The sequence below is a fragment of the Mytilus californianus genome, unplaced genomic scaffold (assembly GCF_021869535.1).
Source record: "Mytilus californianus isolate M0D057914Y unplaced genomic scaffold, xbMytCali1.0.p SCAF_9, whole genome shotgun sequence".
NCBI lineage: Eukaryota > Metazoa > Mollusca > Bivalvia > Mytilida > Mytilidae > Mytilus > Mytilus californianus.
In genome coordinates, this window is record NW_026262745.1 from 6,988,413 (window position 1) to 7,008,633 (window position 20,221).

The following is a 20,221-nucleotide window of genomic DNA, read 5'->3' on the forward strand; positions in this document are numbered from 1 at the left end:
GTACCACAATACCATGCATTCAATGGCAAAATTTACTAAGTTTCGCACATGGGAAACCATAAAAAATTAAATCTGTGTGCAATCACTATGTAAAAATTGAATGATGTTGAATGAAAACTGTTTTAACTATGAATAACACAAACTAAGTACCCTCTATAGCATTTAATGACAAAAATGACTTGCATGGTTACACAAATGGTAAACCTGAGAAAACATTCTATAAATTTGTCTAATATCAGGAGTGAACATCCTCAAAAGCGTTGCAGTCAAAGTGCAAAGTTTAATTAACATCGAAAGAAAACTGTTGGGGCTAAGCACGACACAAGTTATTTCTGATGACTTCTTTTTACTTCACCTAGCTGATAATTGGCTTCCGTTAAATCCTGTCTGCATACAAATCACTAAGTGATATTGTCTCTGAAACGAACATAAATATTATCAAGCAAAAAGTTATAGTACTTACGACAACGTTGTTAACTGCTATGTCAATAGGTGCAAACAGAAACAGATTTCCAAAATCTGTATTTTATTTCTAGATACCGTTTGATTATAACGAGTATGTATTAAGTTATTTTCGAAATGTTTCATACGATTAATAACAACAATCATGCATTTTTTAAAGAAATGCCCAATGATTTTTTAATCAGCTTTCTCTCCTCTGCAATAAGATTTGCAGTAAAAAAAAAGGTTCCTAATAGTTCCTTTCTTTCTAAAGTCTTGGATAATGTTGAGGTATCCTGGAAAAAGATGGCATCAAGGATCAAAGCTAAGCATCTAATGTTCCGTCTAAAGAAATAGGAGTATGCATAAAAGGGATGTTTTTGGGTATATGTCAATGAGACAGCAACCTAACGAAACAATTAACCAAAAAACATTTAGAGAAAAATATAGAGTTTTCAACAATTAAAAGGTGTCTAGATACAATGTGGCAAACTCTTAATCGTTCGAGTCTACAAAAATTTTTAACAAAATTAAGCCGATTAGATTTTTAAAGACCTCAACCCTCCTCTTATAAATCTCCATCGGCGAGCTAATAGAAGAACATTGTCTGGAAAAACATGGTTTATCTTTAGTTTAATTTGGGCTTTGAACAAGCCTTTGTATTCTTAGATCGGTACTTTCGTATCTTTCGTCTTTTTGTTTGTTATCTTATTCTTTAACATTTTGTTCTAATGTTTAGTTGTTACACCACAATCCCATGTTAGGTGACGCGGGGCGCTCATAAACATGTTTAACCCGGCACATTCTTTATGTGCCTGTTCCAAGTCAGGAGTCCTAATACTCTGGTTGTTATCGGTTGCTATCTGTCATAATTATTTGTTGTTTATCTTTAAAGCATGAATATTGGTACATATCAATATAGTGCACTACATATGTGTGGTGTTCCTTTGAAATCCAACTCACGCTATAATGGGTTTGGAGTACAAGCTAACGTTTAACATTGATTTTCGTAGATTTATTAATAGTGCCGTTAATTCTAATTCGTCCTTGTTACAATATTTTTCCGTGTTTATAATACACAGTAAAAAAACCTGCACAGTCACATTTTAAAGCATAAAAATTGAACACGTGCGGGGATCTAATTTTAATTAGATCGTACCTTTAGCGATTTTCCCCTCTTAAATTTAATGTTTCCAGTTTATATACAATTATAAAAACATACATAATTATTTCATTATTTTTAATAGTTAGCTGCGATGTATGTCATATCTGAAATGTTAATAGAAATGGAGAAAAGCATGGATTGAAAAAAATATACCTTCTCCTTTCCATATAATTATTATAGAAAAAGCTTAGGAGAATTTAGTTTTGGCCGGTTGAAATTTACACCCGGATTGGGCGTTGAGGTAGATTCCTATCTGGCCATTTCCCTAACTGATCCTAAATGTCTTTGTTAAGAGGATTCCACTAAATATAGTTGTTTTGAACTGAATTGGCTGTCATGTATCATGTGAGGGATGTTCGAATACATAATAGAATAGTTTGTCTTATACTAATTTTAACAGCAACGAATAGACGTTTTAAGGGTTCGTCTAGCGTCCATATCATATAAACGGTGGGCTTTGGGCAAATCATATATACAGCTCCTGCACAGCCTGTTAAAGCTTTTCATGGTAACTTTACATATAAAATATATTTATGAGAACATGTACTATTAATGTAGGATAAAAACACATTCCTTCTCATTATCCGAACAAAATTGTTGAAAGTATGCTTGTATGATTAAATGTTTATTTCTAATACCTGTAAATTCCAAGAAGAGGTTGATTTAAGGAAACCGAAACTACTTTTAATGACGGGAAATCTATTTATATATGTTGTTATCTCTCTCACTTTGCAATAAGGATTCATAAACGTAAGTAATATTTTTTCATTAATGGACTACGAATTTAGGATATTTGAAATAACCTTGCAATTGTTAATATATGAACTTTTTCTGTAGTTCAAGATATGTCCCTTCGTTGGTTTTATATTGTTATATACCTTCTTTTTTTCAAACCTTCCACGCGGATAAAATGTCCTACAAGATATGCGTTTAAATATTCTTGGTCTATAGAAATAAATCGCAGTTTTCAAGAAGAATTGAAAATTGATATAAGAACATTCCAATCATCTAAATAAGCGCATTGTATTTGTAACAATTTTTTTAAAAAACAGTATTATATTTGCGCCACACGCGCAATTTACAGACAACTAAAAATGACGATAAAGTTTCAATGTATGTTGTAATCCCAATACGAGACTCGAATAAGAATTTGTGTAGTACTAGAGTACCCTTGAGTATGTAAAATGAATTCTTTGTTATTTTTCATACATAACCGAAAGCCACTAGGATATAACATTGTACAATGTACACATTTCGTTGTGACCAGATGGATATAATTCAACATGAGTCAAACAGAGCCGTATTTTATATGACACCACATGCTGATTATCCAGTGTATTGAAGAACAGACACAAGAGAATAATCACAGTCTTAACAGATGAGGACAAACATAGTTGCATGACGCAATCGACAATGACTTTGGATATATTTTATGTTTAACCTTACTGTTAAACCTTTAGGGACTTATCTTGCTCGATATTCTCGCAACCTTCCCGTGTTTTCAAATGTATAACATGAAATGCTGGTGAACAGAAGATATTAATACATGTAAAATAATATTAATTGAATAATTAACATATAAATGTATTAATATTTTTTATCCTATTTACCTGTATTGTTGGCGCTAATGAAAGATTTTATTTTGACACAATTGAAATACGGTTTGTGGCGTAAACGAAAGATGTTTTGGCGGAAATGCAAAGCACCGCTCTAAATAATGAGGTACTTCTTTACATTTTACCATACTATTTATTTGTATTAGAAGAATGTGAATAAGAAACTTTCATTCACCAAATAAGGGCTCCAGGAGTTCATAGGACACATAAACAATATAATAAGAAACATGTGTATAATCAATCTAGACATGTAGAAAAACATTAAAACAAGTGTGTTGATAGATTCATTAATAATAAAACTAACAATATGTTGATATTGACTTTGAACCAAGTGCTCAAATGCAGTGTCTTGTCGTTATAAAATATACAGAGGGCGTTTTACGGAGAAGATTTGATTTCAAATAGGTCAAATGAAAATGGTGAAATATGATCTCTTTTTTGGTGTTATAAATAATTTGCATTTATTTGATACAAAATATTGCAAAAAGAGGGAGGGGGGGGTGAAAATGTCACAAATGTCCCCAAAATATGGTCCAAAGTAGAATTTTAATCTATTTAAGGGATATTTGAAACCAATGACATTTATCTATTAATATGTCAAAAACCCATATGCATTTCACATCATTTTTCGATAAAATTGAATTGAAAAGTTCGAGCGTAAAAGAAATTGTTAAAAAACACGCTTCAATAGTTTCTTGACCAAATGCCGGTACGGATGTGAAAATAGGACTGTCAAACAGAAAATGGCCTATAAATTATGCAAAAAACAATCTTGATGTTCATGTAAATCCCTTTTGAAGGTTAATACATGTATTATTCTTCAGCTACAAAACTAATGTCAAATCAAGAAACAAGTCAAAGTTACAACTATTATACAGATGGTTCACGAATTTTGACGATCGTATCCGATTGGCAATTAGCTAGTTGGAAGTTTTATTCGATAGAAGATCTCAACATTGATCCAGAATATCACAACGGATACCAGACACTCTCAATCTGACATATTTTATAATATATTCAGCTGAATAAAATTATATTCGTAAAGAAACAGAAGAAAAACTTTTATTATACGTTTATATTGATTAAGAAGAGCCTACATACTGATATATACGTTACTTATTGATGAACTCACTGTCATTTTGTCAAAAAACTCACTGAGCTGGTCGCACTTACCTGCAGGAGAAAAGTCATTCCGATGTCATTTTAAATTACATTGGTCCTAGTAATAAACGACACAAGCTCTCATTAAGTTAAATATGACATGACATTCTCCTATTTAAGAAAATATTCACAGATTGACAATAAATTGATGAAAAGTCGACCTACCCTATCTATATTTTTGATATTTTGTACAAGAAAACTCAACAGGAAGTGCCAGTAAAGTTTTTCCTTGGTTAACCATTTGGTTGAGATTTTATGGTTTACCATGCGTGTTAAAGAATCAAGCTGGTTATCTTTTAAGATAAACTTGTATAACGTGGTGAAAGAAGGTGTGTGCAAAAAATACTGATAATTTGTACAGAAACTCTGTAGTTAACATCAAATACGGTGCCACAGATTATATACTAGTATTAGCTTATAAAGATGGGTCAAAACTGTAATTTTGATGGGAATAAAGACTATAATGTGCATTTAAAAAAAAACACGAATAAGAAGGATATCTTTTAAATGTATACATTGTTTAGACAGCAATTTTCAAATTATGTAGCGTTTCAACAACTGTCTGATTTCATTTCATGTGTTTTGGAAGGACAAGCATATCTTGCACAGAAGATGATATTAAGTACTTGCTTGTTATGTCGTCTGGGATTAAATCAAATATAAAGGTCAACATACGGTCGTCAATGATAGACAAGTGTCTATACAATATGTCCAGCCTTTCATCGCCCCGAATCTAGAAAAAAAAACTTAACGGAAACTAACAAAGAAATTCTATCAACGGCAAATTTTCGAAATAACAAAAAAAAAAATCAAAATATGACAAAAGATAACCATATCCGCGTTCTGAACTTTGGACAGGCACGTGTACATGTGGCAAGGAAAAAATAATGTGTTTAGATCTCAAACATTTAAATAAGAAATGGAACACATAAAAACGTATAATAAAATCTGTACAGAAAAACATTAACTTTGAATTACAATCAGTTCTTCTCACTTTTACCAATGTATAGAATTTTAAGTAATGCAATCTTTATGTTACAGTTGAATTATATACAGTTGGGATTCGAATATGGCAGTTATGTATGTATGGACGGCAGACAAGGACAGCTGGGGACATGCGTCGCTGTCATTAAATGACAGTAGTGCATATATAAGTTGGTGGCCAACAGAAGATAAATCTAAAAATAGTCTTAAAAAGAAAAAGGTAGATCATTTTTCAAATTTATTCTAATTGTCAACCATTATATACAGATAAAAGATATGCACTGGAAGTGACCATATCTACTGTAATTGTGGAATTACGAATAAACTATAAAGGTGCGCATTAACTGCGGCATTTTTATTCTTTTTTCAAAGTGGACACACATTTAAAACCTCAGTCGTCACCGTTTTTTATCCTAATATGTTGTCATAAGCTTTATTTATCCATATAGAGGATCCAATTGATCTCTTAAACTTATTCTCCCATAATTTATTCAAAGTTCTACGAATGGATTTATATTTCTATAGGAAATCCGACCTTATATTTATAATAAACACCAATCAGCTTATAAGCGAGGAAGAAAGCTACCTACCCTTTTTCCTTAAAAATAAATGAAGTAATTGTCTTCATAATAACCATCGAACAGAAAAAATAATTCATTCATTATTTTAATGATTTTTTTTTAACATGAATGTTTTCACACGTTATCTAGAGCATCACGTTGCTGTTAGTTCACGTCAATACTGAAAAACAAACGCATAGACACGATTTGCAATTAATTTGCAATTCTAGCGTAACCAACATATTTGAGAGAATCTAGACCTAACGCATTACAGCAAATGACAGGGTTCATAGATTACATGATGTTTCCCTTGTTTGAATACATATTGTTTCTATAGTTTATCTGAAGTTTATTGAATCGAGTTATTCGAAATAATTACATATTTACTTGCAGAGATTTTGAACTTTCGACTGAGCAAAACTTTTAAACATGTTCATAATTCTATTAAAAGGTCAAACAGATTTCTTGTACCTTCAAAAACTGTCATTGATACTGGCATTGACCATCAACGTCGTGGACATCATCATCAAAACCCAAGTCATCATCACAGAATAAAATTATTTCTAAATCTTTGCTTCTTTCCGTACTTTTCTTCTTTTGCTAGTTAGTATAATGTCCAATACATTTTATGGTTTTACATGTAGCTCATACTATTATTATATATATAATCATATTGTTTTATGGAGAAGACTTCAACTGTATGATTTACTAGTGTTGCATCCATTTTGCTTCGATTTAGCAAATAAATACGTTTAAACTAATGAAACTTCAAACTATTGCTGGGGCGAAGTTGCAGATTGACGCCTTTATCAGATAGTTCTTTTTATGGTACGGATTCGGATAGTAAACTATACATTGATAATAAACTATAAATTATGCAGTTTACGATGGTCAAAACCCTCATTTGATCTATAATCTAGTATATTAAACAGTTCTTGTGGTAATTAACATATGTTTTAATTTTATGTGACCACAACTAACATTAAACCAAAAATTTATAAACCTACCTTAAACCCAACATGTAACCTATCACATTGCCATGTTCAGTGAATTGTGAAACCTAGGTCAAAACCCTAATTTTGCATATATATTGAGCAGTTCCCGATTTGATGAACATATCTACCAAGTTTAAAATTTGATGTGACCACGACTTGCCTTAATCAAAACTTTAACCTCATATATAAGACGGCGAGACGAACAGACCGGAAAATATAATGTCCCCTCTAATAACTTAGGCGGATCATAGACATGCGATGGTTAAAATGTGCAATCATTAACATAGTCCCCATGCGTTATATCACTTCCATACTTACAATCAAAAAGGTTTATTAGTATTGTCTTGAAGATTCATAAAAGTTTAGACACTTTGATTTGAGATGATGCTATAGATAATGTTGTTTTAATATGTGATATTTATTTTTTTCAGACAGAAGGACGAACGAAAGAGCATTTACCAGTTGATTATGACGATGAAAAAGAACACTTCACAGGTCGCAACTATACACATCGATTCTCTATAAGGAATGGTGTCATTAATGTAGAAAAGGTACGGAAATGGTGGCAGAAAATTAAAGATGATGGAGGATACCATTTCCTGTTTAACAATTGTTGCGACGCAGTTGTACAGGCTCTTCGGGAGGGAGGAATTGAAATAGGGAAGTCCTTAATTAGAAAACCGGAGGATATGATTGGACTTGGAAGAGACTTAGAAAAGAAATGATTTTACTATCTAGCTTTACATTTAAGACTGATTATCTTTCTAGTTGTAATTTAAATTAATTAAGTCATTTGTACACGTCTATATTAAAAATTATAGTACAAAGCTCATTCAAATCGGTAAGTGTTTACGTTTGAAAATCACTCGTGATATAATTCCACTTAACATGTGTCAAGATATAGCAGAAATTCGAAAATCTGAAAACAGACATGCTATTTATCTAAACGCAGACAAGCACACCTTTATCGTTTTAGAAGACCCCATAAATTTAGAAGTATCTTTTATCAACACCTTAAGAAGCACAATCATCCTATTAAATATTTAACAGTTCAACCTTTAGAAGTAGTAAATAAGCAGCCTGGGGAATCTCATTCAAAGTTTGTACGATCACGGAAAATAATTTAATTAAATTGGATTAAAAAATTACAGACCGTCTATCCTCTCGGTCTTAATGATGATATCATGGGAATTGGTAATATATCAAGAACCGATTCTGTAAACCTTTTGGATATAGTTTCTAAAACTGTTTGTAAAAACCGTTCTCATGGGCGTAGAATAAATCGCAATCAGAGAAAATTTCGTACCAACAATACAAATATTTCGCACCTAATTACTATTTCAAAAAACAACGGCAGACATTATCTGTTAATCAAGCTCTGTTCTTTACATGTTAATAAATTACATCAAATTTTAGAGGATTGCAACACAATTCCATATTGCAGTCCTAAGTATGAAATCGTCCAAATTATAATTGCATATTGTTATTCTAAACTGTTTCCAAAAATGATCGTCCTGAAGATCATAAAAAACATTTTATTAAAATCAAATATGTCAATAAAGGTTTTGATTCTGTAAATATTGCCGTAATTTTTAATGATCATTCTGTCAAAGAACAAATTTCTGGCTATTTTGATAACACTGAACTCCCTCTTATTTGTTATATTTACAATTTACAAAAAAATCTACCCGGAAATATGTGTTTAATTATAGCGAATTGTGTAAAGATGTTGATATCAGTGACAATACACCTACGTTATGAAATTGCAGTAATTCCGAATACATTTATAGCCCCAGTTCCCATGTTATAACAGGAGACCTTAACATCGTTCATGACCGAGAGTTAAAATCATTCCTCGATAAAGGACCTAAATATCGTCCCCCGTCAATTATTAATTGGAATGAGTGTCGTAACATCATCCACGACTCACTCCGTACTTACTGCACGAAATGGATAAAACGAGAAAAAGCTGACAAAAAATCCTTATATTCTTTTTTAATTCAGTAATGAACATAGTTAATATTCGTATTAAACATTTTAAAGGACATTTTATACCTAACAGCAATCATAATATCCCTATTTCTCGTATCAAACATAAGCTAAAAGAACTCGCCAAGGAATTTGTTTTTGTCCCGGCTGATAAGGCTGCTAATAGTATCATTATTGTTTGACGTAAATTTTACATTGAGGTTCTGCAAAAGGTAATCACGAGTTCACCAACATTCCAACTGACTCCATTTTCGGAAAATGACATTGTAACAAACATAAACTTTTAGCTACCTCTTTACAAGCAGAACCAAATACAATGAAAGTTCCAACTATGCACTGGCTTTCGAAACTGCACAAAACACCTTACAAATATAGATTTATTTCGTCTCCTAGCCATTGTTCCACTACTAAACTGTCTATTCTACTCACTAGTACACTTGGTACAATCAAAAACCTGGTAATAAATTGCTCAAATAAGGCCTTTGAAAATAGTGGAATTAATTACTTTATGAGTGTCAAAAATTCGTTGCAAGTACTTGATAAACTGCATGCTTATATTGGTGATTTCGAATCTGTTCAAAGTTTAGATTTTTCTACCCTATATACCACTTTGCCTCATAATCTCATTTAGAAAAAAATCACACACCTAATTTAATTGGCATTTAAAAAGTCAGAATGCGAATATATATGTTCAAACTCTTTTAGGTCATTTTTTAGTAACAACAAACAAAAGAACTATGTCAATTGAACCTGCTTTGATACGATAACTGCCCTTGAATTTTTACTAGATAAAATTTTTGTTCGCTATGGAGATTCCGTATATCGTCAAATATCGGAATTCCAATGGGGACTTACTGTGCACCACTTATTGCGGACCTGTTTCTGTATTGTTATGAGTTACAATTTATGATTAAATTCAACAAAGACCCATCGAAACAACATCTGATACGAAAATTTGATAACACTTTTAGATATTTGGATGATATATTGGCTCTCATTAATGACGACTCCAGTATGTACACTAAAGTAATTTATCCTGCTGAACTTAATTTAAATAAAGCTAATACTAACAATGAACACTGCCCTTTCCTGGATCTTGATATCTACATCTTTAACAGGGAGCTTAATACCAAAATTTACGATAAAAGATGATTTTTCATTTCCTATTGTTAATTATCCAATTTTAGATGGTGACGTTCCTTTGTCACCATCTTATGGTGTTTATATATCTCAACTTGTTCGATTCGCTTGTGTATGTAACAACGTATTTGATTTTAACGAAAGAAATCTCTGTATTACTGAAAAATTATTACACCAGGGTTTTCGATATCATAAACTAGTCAAAACATTTACTAAATTTTATCATCGGTACAAGGACATCATTCGTAAATTTAAATCAACATGCAGACATCTTATACGTTCAGGTATTTCACATCCAATCTTTTATGGTAATATTCTATACAAAGCACAAAAATGTCGGTATTCACCTCTAAAGCTAACCAAACCTTTAAACAGACTTATTCAGAAGGGATATAGTTACGATTCTGTTGTCAGGTCATTAAAGATGGCATATTTTGGTATTAATATTGATTCACTCATAGGGTCTTTGCATCGGAAATAAACACATTTACTGTTGATTCATAATCATTCGTTGGATACCAATTTTCGTTGGTTTCGTGGAAACAGGTGAACCACGAATTCAAATGTCAATGAATTACAAATTTTCTACAGGCTTTGTATGCAGATATTGGCAAAACCACGAAATTAAATATCCACGAAAATGAAAATTGACACCAACGAAAATAAATGAATCCACAGTATTCTAAAACCAGTTGTTGGCATGATACGGGTTATGTTCTTCTTATATATTTTATGATGGTATGATACTAAACCCGTACCGAGAGGGATTGTGCTTTATTTTCATATGATGAAGACATAATCTTTCAATCCGTTTAATTCAGGTCTGGAGCTGGAATGTCAGTAACTGCTAGTAGTCCTTTGTTAATTTATGTATCATTGTCATTTTGCTTAGTTTCTTTTGTTACCTTTTCTGACATCGGACTCAGACTTCTTTTGAATTGAGGTTTACTGTGCGTATTGCTGTGTGTTTGTTTATTCTACATTGGCTGTATGGTTGAGATCTCACAAAACATGTTTAACCCCGTCGCATTTTTGCGTCTGTCCAAAGTCAGGAACCTCTGGCCTTTGTTAGTCTTGTATGGTTTCTAATTTAAGTTCATTTATATGTTTTGGAGTTTAGTGTGACGTCCATTTTCACTGAACTAGTACATATTTTTGTTTAGGGGCCAGCTGAAGCCCGACTCCGGGTACGGGATTTTGTCGCTGTTTTGAAGACCCATTGGTGGCCTTGAGCTGTTTTCTCCTCTTTGGTCGGGTTGTTGTCTCTTTGACACATTCCCCATTTCCATTCTCAATTTCATATTCGGAAAATACGCCCATCAAATCAACATTAAAGTTGCTTTAGCATTTTAAATGGTGTTGCAGTGCAAGTGGAATGCATTAACACTTTAAATCCTTTATCAACGTTTAATCATTCTACTCACAGTTGCGGGTCCAGGATTTTGAAAAAAGGAGGAAAAGTTTGAAGATTAAATACATCACAATGTTTAAATGCTGCCATGCCAAGGTTGGAACCTGCTATTCGAAATATCGTCATCGGCCTCTCAAGGCCGTAGTGTCCCAAAGTGAAGTAGCAAGAACTGAAAATGTTAACCAGAGCACAATTTCGCGACTTTGTAACAGATACCAGCAGACTGGCTGTACCAAGGACCGCCCGAGGAGTGGACGACCTCGCCTTACGACTCCTGGATAAGATCGCTACATCCGGGTATTTCATCTACGGAATCGAACCGTTGCCGCAACAGCCACTGTAGTTGGGATACCAGGACTGAGAAAAATCATCTCACAAACAATCCGCAATCGACTGCGACAACTTGGCATTAGACCCAGGAGGCCGTATTTTGGATCCGTTTTGAGGCCATTACACAGACGGAATAGAGTCCGGTGGTGCACCAGATTGAGGGGCTGGACATTCCGCAACTGGCGCAGAATCTGGTTCAGTTATTAGTCCCGTTTTATGCTTCAGAAACGTGATGGAAGAACTCGTGTCTACCGGCGCATGAATGAACGTTTTGCTTCATCGTGTTCAAGAAGTGGACAGCTTCGGTTGAGGAAGTGTCATGATGTGGGCGGCTATCTCTAATGACCATAAAACTGAATTCCGGGTAATTTAACGGCTCAAAGTTACAGATACGAAATTCTCCAACCTCACCAGGACAATGCTAGGCCTCACACAGCGCATTTAACAATAGACTACCTTGAGCAGAATGGAATCAATGTGCTACCTTGGCCTTCCAAATCACCGGACTTGAATCCTTTTGAGCATCTATGGGACCAACTTAATAAATGTGTGCGCCAGCTTCACCCCCGCCTCAGACCCTTGATCAGCTTCGACAAATGTTGCAGCAGGAATGGCGAGCAATTCCACGCAACAACATTAGGACATTGATAGCATTCATGCCGAGGAGATGTGTAGCAGTCTTAGCAGCGAGAGGTGGTCATACACGGTACTAATTTTAATGGCACCGGAAGTAACTCTAATTGTGATAAATCGACTTTTATTCTTCAATTTCGACGGAATTGACTGTCCTCTTCTCAATCAAGCACGTTTTGAGTGAATATCTTGTACCATTTCCATTCAAAATACATGTATTAAAATTCTTAAAAATCCATTATGCGTTTCTTTTTTGGCAGAGAATATGTAGCTCCATATGGGAGAGGCAGCCCCCTAATTCTGCCTTTGACTGGTTATTGACATTTATTAGTAAAAGCATTTGAAGTCCCCTATTAAAATCACAGAACCAAATTCTTCATAGACGGACGACAGTTCAAACAGAAAATCTACTTCGTCACGGAAATACTCGTACGGTTGAGTTACTGCAGGTAAGTATAAAGCGAACACATAATATTTTTCACTGTTTGGTATATTTTACTTCAATACCGATAATTCTGTCGCTGTTGACCTCAATTAAAGATGTAGACGGATAAATGTCTTTTGATATAAGAAATGCGATCCCGGAGCGTCCTTTGCAGGTAAGTAATTCGGAGTTAAGTTCATCAGTCCCTTTTGCAATGGAGATCATCAATCGAATCAAGAACATGTAACTGATAAGTACGTAGCCAATGTTCAGACACGGTGCACACATTTACATTATACATCCTAAAACACTTAGCTAAGTACGGTATATACGAAAAAACACCTCTACAATTCCAACATATTAAAACAAATTTTTCTCTACCAATGGCCATTATTAAGGATTTATAGAATGTTCACTGGCAAATTGCTCCCATGGTAACCATGGTTCATGTAAATAACTTTGGGCCAAAATTCTTCTGGATGAGTTATCAGAATAGATGTTCGTCATCTGCTACAATATTGTGTTGAGCGGCCGCAGTACGTTTTGATGGTCTATTGAATTATCTGAAAAAAGTCACACGTATATTCCGATCGGAAAGAAAATATCGCATAGCATCTTCAGAACCACAAGATTTATCGATCCCGCCGATATAAAATCGACTAAAACATCTACTTTTGCAAGTGTCACTCTAAATTCCGAGGTTTTGGGGTTACATACTGATCTCGGAAAATGAACCGAAATACTTTTTGTATCGTTTGCTTGAATGAAAATGTTTGTTGATTCCACGATTTTCTTTGGTAAAGTTGACATGTTATTGACTTGATAATTATCCGTTTTAGGTATTGTCTCCTGAGATACATGCAGTAGAATTCGGTCGTCTGTAGGTAATATCGGAGATGCTGTTGCCGCGTGAGGTACCTCAGGCCTAATCGGAGAATCTAATGGTAAAACAGATTCAGATTTATCTGCTGTCTGAACTGCGGCTGCTGCATAAGACATTACTTCACGTTTACTCGCTTGAAAGTTCTTCTCGACATTAACAAGGCGTCTACGTAATTCACTAGTAGATGTCATAGATGACCTAACTTTTATCTGAAAATCTTCTATAGCTGTATTTACGCTCTTTACTTGATCACTTAACAAAAGCACTTTACTTTTTACACTACAAATTCCAGTTGAGCGGATATCACTTATGTATGTGATGCGTGCTGCTTCAGAATTTAAACGGGTTTTTGTTTCATTTGCCACAACAGATACTTTAGTGATTCTAGTTTCGCATTTCGAAATAGCCGTTGTGTGGTTTTCAATAACGAGCTTGAACTCTTTTATTTTACTGTCTGCTGAGCGCATTGTTTCAGTGGTTTTCAAGTTCTCGCTAGCTAAATCTACTTGCTTTAGTGACACACTTTTAAGTTCCGATTTAACACAGGCTAAACTATGATTTTGTTTATTATTTGAAGTTCTAGCTAAATTCAGTTGATTTTGAATGTTATTCATGCGTTCTGTTTGCTTATTGAAATTATCCTTAAGTTTTAAATTTTGCTTTTGTAAATTATCGATTTTACTCAGTAAAGCAGACATATCATTTTCGTGGGCAATCTTTAACTCAATAATTGAGCTCTCGACATGTATCAGAGTGTCTCGAAGGGAACTATCGACAAACAGTTGCGGGAAAGATGTGACAAAGTCATTCACACAAGGAGTGTTCCTTTATAGATGGTTTAATACTTAGAGCTTCTTTTAAATCATTGCAAAATTTTCCTTTAGTTGCAAGACGGAGTGTAAAGCAATCACGACCTAGTTTATTTACAAATGGCTCGCCTTTTTTCATTTTTGGTTGCATGCGTTTTTTAAAAATTGCAGATGCAAACGGAAAATCCGATCTTTGCTTTGCTTTGACAAAATATTGTAGTCGTAGTTGGTCTAGAGCTATTGTGTCATTGTCGCAAAATTGAACCAATCGGGTAACAAAAGTGCCTTTGGTAAGCCATTCAATGCTCTGTAAGACTGAATTCGTTGGATCAGGATCTTGCTTAGTCATTTCGGTAGACAGAGTACAATTAAACGGGTTTGCCATTTGGTCGCTTTGAGAAACAAGAAATTGTCTCATGATGTCTTGTGAGATATTTGATGTAACAACCTTATCAAAGTTTTTTTGTATATAAGTATTTTGACTGCATTGTAGAGAACAGGGTTGTAATTCAGTGTATATCAAGTCTGATTCATTGTTTACACTTTTGTTACAGTTCATTTGAAAAGACAGTTTAACTGGTGGATTAAAACGTTCACTACTACTCATTACTATACACATTGAAGAATTTTGTGTTGACAATCTATTCATTTCAAAGTTGTATTTCTTATCGAGGTATGTGAAAATATTGTGTTTGTACAAAATTGTTCTTTCTCACCAAATATATTGACGAAATTCCTGGTAGAAAGCTTCAAAATCACAATAAAATTCTCCGAGCAAAGTATCACACATCCAACATCATAGTAGACAACTCTGTACTTCAAAAGGAAGGTTGGGATTGATTTTGGGGTCATGGCCCAAAGCGTTTAGGAATTAGGGGCCGAAAAAGGGTAAACAAACTAGGATTTTCTGGTTTTTGAACAATAACTTGAGTATAAGTCTACGGATCGCTATGAAATTGTACCACAAGGTTCCATACCATAAAAGGAAGGTTGGGATTTATTTTGGGGGTTATGACCCTAACTGTTTAGGAAAAAGAGACCAAAAACAATACTTTGTAATACTTTGTATAAATTGCTTATTTTTTTGACAAATTTCAATAGGGTTTAATTCAAGGTCTTGTATTCTTTGGGTTCTTTAATATGCTGATTCTAACCGGGTATTTAGAATAAGGGATTATGGACCCTGTTTTTGAATTGATCTATATTAAGGTCCAATGGGTCGAAACTTACACTTTGTTTGATTTCATCAAATATTGAATAATTGGTGTTCTTTGATATGCCGAATCTAACCATGTATTTAGATTTTAATTTTGGTGCCCTCTTTCAAATTGGTCCACATTGGTTCTTTGACATGCTGAATCTAACCGTGTATTCAAACTTTTGATTTTGGGACCGGTTTTCAAATTGGTCTACATAGTCCAAAATTAAACTTATTTTGATGTTATGTAAAAATGAATTCAAGGGGTTCTTTGATATACTGAGTCTAAACTTGTATTTAGATTTTTGATGTTGGGCCAAGTTTTCAAGTTGGTCTAAATTGGGATCCATAATTAAACTTTGTTTGATTTTTAACAAACATTGAATATATGGGGTTCTTTGATATGCTGAATCAAACCGTGTATTTAGATTTTGGATTTTGGGCCCCTATATCAAAATGGTCCACATTGATGTCCAAAGGGTCCAAGATTAAAATTTGTTTGATTTAACAAAAATAAAGGATTCTTGGGATTCTTTGATATGCTGAATCTAACCGTGTATTTAGATTTTGGATATTGGGATACCAGGACTGAGAAAAATCATCTCACAAACAGTCCACAATCGACTGCGACAACTTGGCATTAGACCCAGGAGGCCGTATTTTGGATCCGTTTTGAGGCCATTACACAGATGGAATAGAGTCCGGTGGTGCACCAGATTGAGGGGCTGGACATTCCGCAACTGGCGCAGAATCTGGTTCAGTTATTAGTCCCGTTTTATGCTTCAGAAACGTGATGGAAGAACTCGTGTCTACCGGCGCATGAATGAACGTTTTGCTTCATCGTGTTCAAGAAGTGGACATCTTCGGTTGAGGAAGTGTCATGATGTGGGCGGCTATCTCTAATGACCATAAAACTGAATTCCGGGTAATTTAACGGCTCAAAGTTACAGATACGAAATTCTCCAACCTCACCAGGACAATGCTAGGCCTCACACAACGCGTTTAACAATAGACTACCTTGAGCAGAATGGAATCAATGTGCTACCTTGGCCTTCCAAATCACCGGACTTGAATCCTTTTGAGCATCTATGGGACCAACTTAATAAATGTGTGCGCCAGCTTCACCCCCGCCTCAGACCCTTGATCAGCTTCGACAAATGTTGCAGCAGGAATGGCGAGCAATTCCACGCAACAACATTAGGACATTGATAGCATTCATGCCGAGGAGATGTGTAGCAGTCTTAGCAGCGAGAGGTGGTCATACACGGTACTAATTTTAATGGCACCGGAAGTAACTCTAATTGTGATAAATCGACTTTTATTCTTCAATTTCGACGGAATTGACTGTCCTCTTCTCAATCAAGCACGTTTTGAGTGAATATCTTGTACCATTTCCATTCAAAATACATGTATTAAAATTCTTAAAAATCCATTATGCGTTTCTTTTTTGGCAGAGAATATGTAGCTCCATATGGGAGAGGCAGCACCCCTAATTCTGCCTTTGACTGGTTATTGACATTTATTAGTAAAAGCATTTGAAGTCCCCTATTAAAATCACAGAACCAAATTCTTCTTAGACGGACGACAGTTCAAACAGAAAATCTACTTCGTCACGGAAATACTCGTACGGTTGAGTTACTGCAGGTAAGTATAAAGCGAACACATAATATTTTTCACTGTTTGGTATTTTTTACTTCAATACCGATAATTCTGTCGCTGTTGACCTCAATTAAAGATGTAGACTGATAAATGTCTTTTGATATAAGAAATGCGATCCCGGAGCGTCCTTTGCAGGTAAGTAATTCGGAGTTAAGTTCATCAGTCCCTTTTGCAATGGAGATCATCAATCGAATCAAGAACATGTAACTGATAAGTACGTAGCCAATGTTCAGACACGGTGCACACATTTACATTATACATCCTAAAACACTTAGCTAAGTACGGTATATACGAAAAAACACCTCTACAATTCCAACATATTAAAACAAGTTTTTCTCTACCAATGGCCATTATTAAGGATTTATAGAATGTTCACTGGCAAATTGCTCCCATGGTAACCATGGTTCATGTAAATAACTTTGGGCCAAAATTCTTCTGGATGAGTTATCAGAATAGATGTTCGTCATCTGCTACAATATTGTGTTGAGCGGCCGCAGTACGTTTTGATGGTCTATTGAATTATCTGAAAAAAGTCACACGTATATTCCGATCGGAAAGAAAATATCGCACAGCATCTTCAGAACCACAAGATTTATCGATCCCGCCGATATAAAATCGACTAAAACATCTACTTTTGCAAGTGCCACTCTAAATTCCGAGGTTTTGGGGTTACATACTGATCTCGGAAAATGAACCAAAATACTTTTTGTATCGTTTGCTTGAATGAAAATGTTTGTTGATTCCACGATTTTCTTTGGTAAAGTTGACATGTTATTGACTTGATAATTATCCGTTTTAGGTATTGTCTCCTGAGATACATGCAGTAGAATTCGGTCGTCTGTAGGTAATATCGGAGATGCTGTTGCCGCGTGAGGTACCTCAGGCCTAATCGGAGAATCTAATGGTAAAACAGATACAGATTTATCTGCTGTCTGAACTGCGGCTGCTGCATAAGACATTACTTCACGTTTACTCGCTTGAAAGTTCTTCTCGACATTAACAAGGCGTCTACGTAATTCACTAGTGGATGCCATAGATGACCTAACTTTTATCTGAAAATCTTCTATAGCTGTATTTACGCTCTTTACTTGTTCACTTAACAAAAGCACTTTACTTTTTACACTACAAATTCCAGTTGAGCGGATATCACTTATGTGTGTGATGCGTACTGATTCAGAATTCAAACGGGTTTTTGTTTCATTTGCCACAACAGATACTTTAGTGATTCTAGTTTCGCATTTCGAAATAGCCGTTGTGTGGTTTTCAATAACGAGCTTGAACTCTTTTATTTTACTGTCTGCTGAGCGCATTGTTTCAGTGGTTTTCAAGTTCTCGCTAGCTAAATCTACTTGCTTTAGTGACACACTTTTAAGTTCCGATTTAACACAGGCTAAACTATGATTTTGTTTATTATTTGAAGTTCTAGCTAAATTCAGTTGATTTTGAATGTTATTCATGCGTTCTGTTTGCTTATTGAAATTATCCTTAAGTTTTAAATTTTGCTTTTGTAAATTATCGATTTTACTCAGTAAAGCAGACATATCATTTTCGTGGGCAATCTTTAACTCAATAATTGAGCTCTCGACATGTATCAGAGTGTCTCGAAGGGAACTATCGACAAACAGTTGCGGGGAAGATGTGACAAAGTCATTCACACAAGGAGTGTTCCTTTATAGATGGTTTAATACTTAGAGCTTCTTTTAAATCATTGCAAAATTTTCCTTTAGTTGCAAGACGGAGTGTAAAGCAATCACGACCTAGTTTATTTACAAATGGCTCGCCTTTTTTCATTTTTGGTTGCATGCGTTTTTTAAAAATTGCAGATGCAAACGGAAAATCCGATCTTTGCTTTGCTTTGACAAAATATTGTAGTCGTAGTTGGTCTAGAGCTATTGTGTCATTGTCGCAAAATTGAACCAATCGGGTAACAAAAGTGCCTTTGGTATTCAATGCTCTGTAAGACTGAATTCGTTGGATCAGGATCTTGCTTAGTCATTTCGGTAGACAGAGTACAATTAAACGGGTTTGCCATTTGGTCGCTTTGAGAAACAAGAAATTGTCTCATGATGTCTTGTGAGATATTTGATGTAACAACCTTATCAAAGTTTTTTTGTATATAAGTATTTTGACTGCATTGTAGAGAACAGGGTTGTAATTCAGTGTATATCAAGTCTGATTCATTGTTTACACTTTTGTTACAGTTCATTTGAAAAGACAGTTTAACTGGTGGATTAAAACGTTCACTACTACTCATTACTATACACATTGAAGAATTTTGTGTTGACAATCTATTAATTTCAAAGTTGTATTTCTTATCGAGGTATGTGAAAATATTGTGTTTGTACAAAATTGTTCTTTCTCACCAAATATATTGACGAAATTCCTGGTAGAAAGCTTCAAAATCACAATAAAATTCTCCGAGCAAAGTATCACACATCCAACATCATAGTAGACAACTCTGTACTTCAAAAGGAAGGTTGGGATTGATTTTGGGGTCATGGCCCAAAGCGTTTAGGAATTAGGGGCCGAAAAGGGGTAAACAAACTAGGATTTTCTGGTTTTTGAACAATAACTTAAGTATAAGTCTACGGATCGCTATGAAATTGTACCACAAGGTTCCATACCATAAAAGGAAGGTTGGGATTTATTTTGGGGGTTATGACCCTAACTGTTTAGGAAAAAGAGACCAAAAACAATACTTTGTAATACTTTGTATAAATTGCTTATTTTTTTGACAAATTTCAATAGGGTTTAATTCAAGGTCTTGTATTCTTTGGGTTCTTTAATATGCTGAATCTAACCGGGTATTTAGAATAAGGGATT

The 20,221-nt window shown here is 34.5% G+C and overlaps 1 protein-coding gene and 1 long non-coding RNA gene across 5 annotated transcripts in view; one reads left to right on the plus strand and one right to left on the minus strand.

Moving 5' to 3' along the window:
- The window catches only part of LOC127714979 (uncharacterized), an 88,421-nt gene that overhangs the window by 17,987 nt on the left and 50,213 nt on the right, over positions 1 to 20,221 (minus strand). The window lies entirely within an intron of this gene.
- On the plus strand, positions 2,312 to 7,754 carry LOC127714999 (uncharacterized). 2 transcript variants are annotated; one of them, XR_007988053.1, is made up of 3 exons: positions 2,312 to 2,356; positions 5,425 to 5,587; positions 7,354 to 7,754. It is a non-coding gene; the product is annotated as an uncharacterized LOC127714999 (long non-coding RNA). The 2 variants fall into 2 exon arrangements; XR_007988054.1 differs by lacking the exon at positions 2,312 to 2,356 and adding an exon at positions 4,574 to 4,712.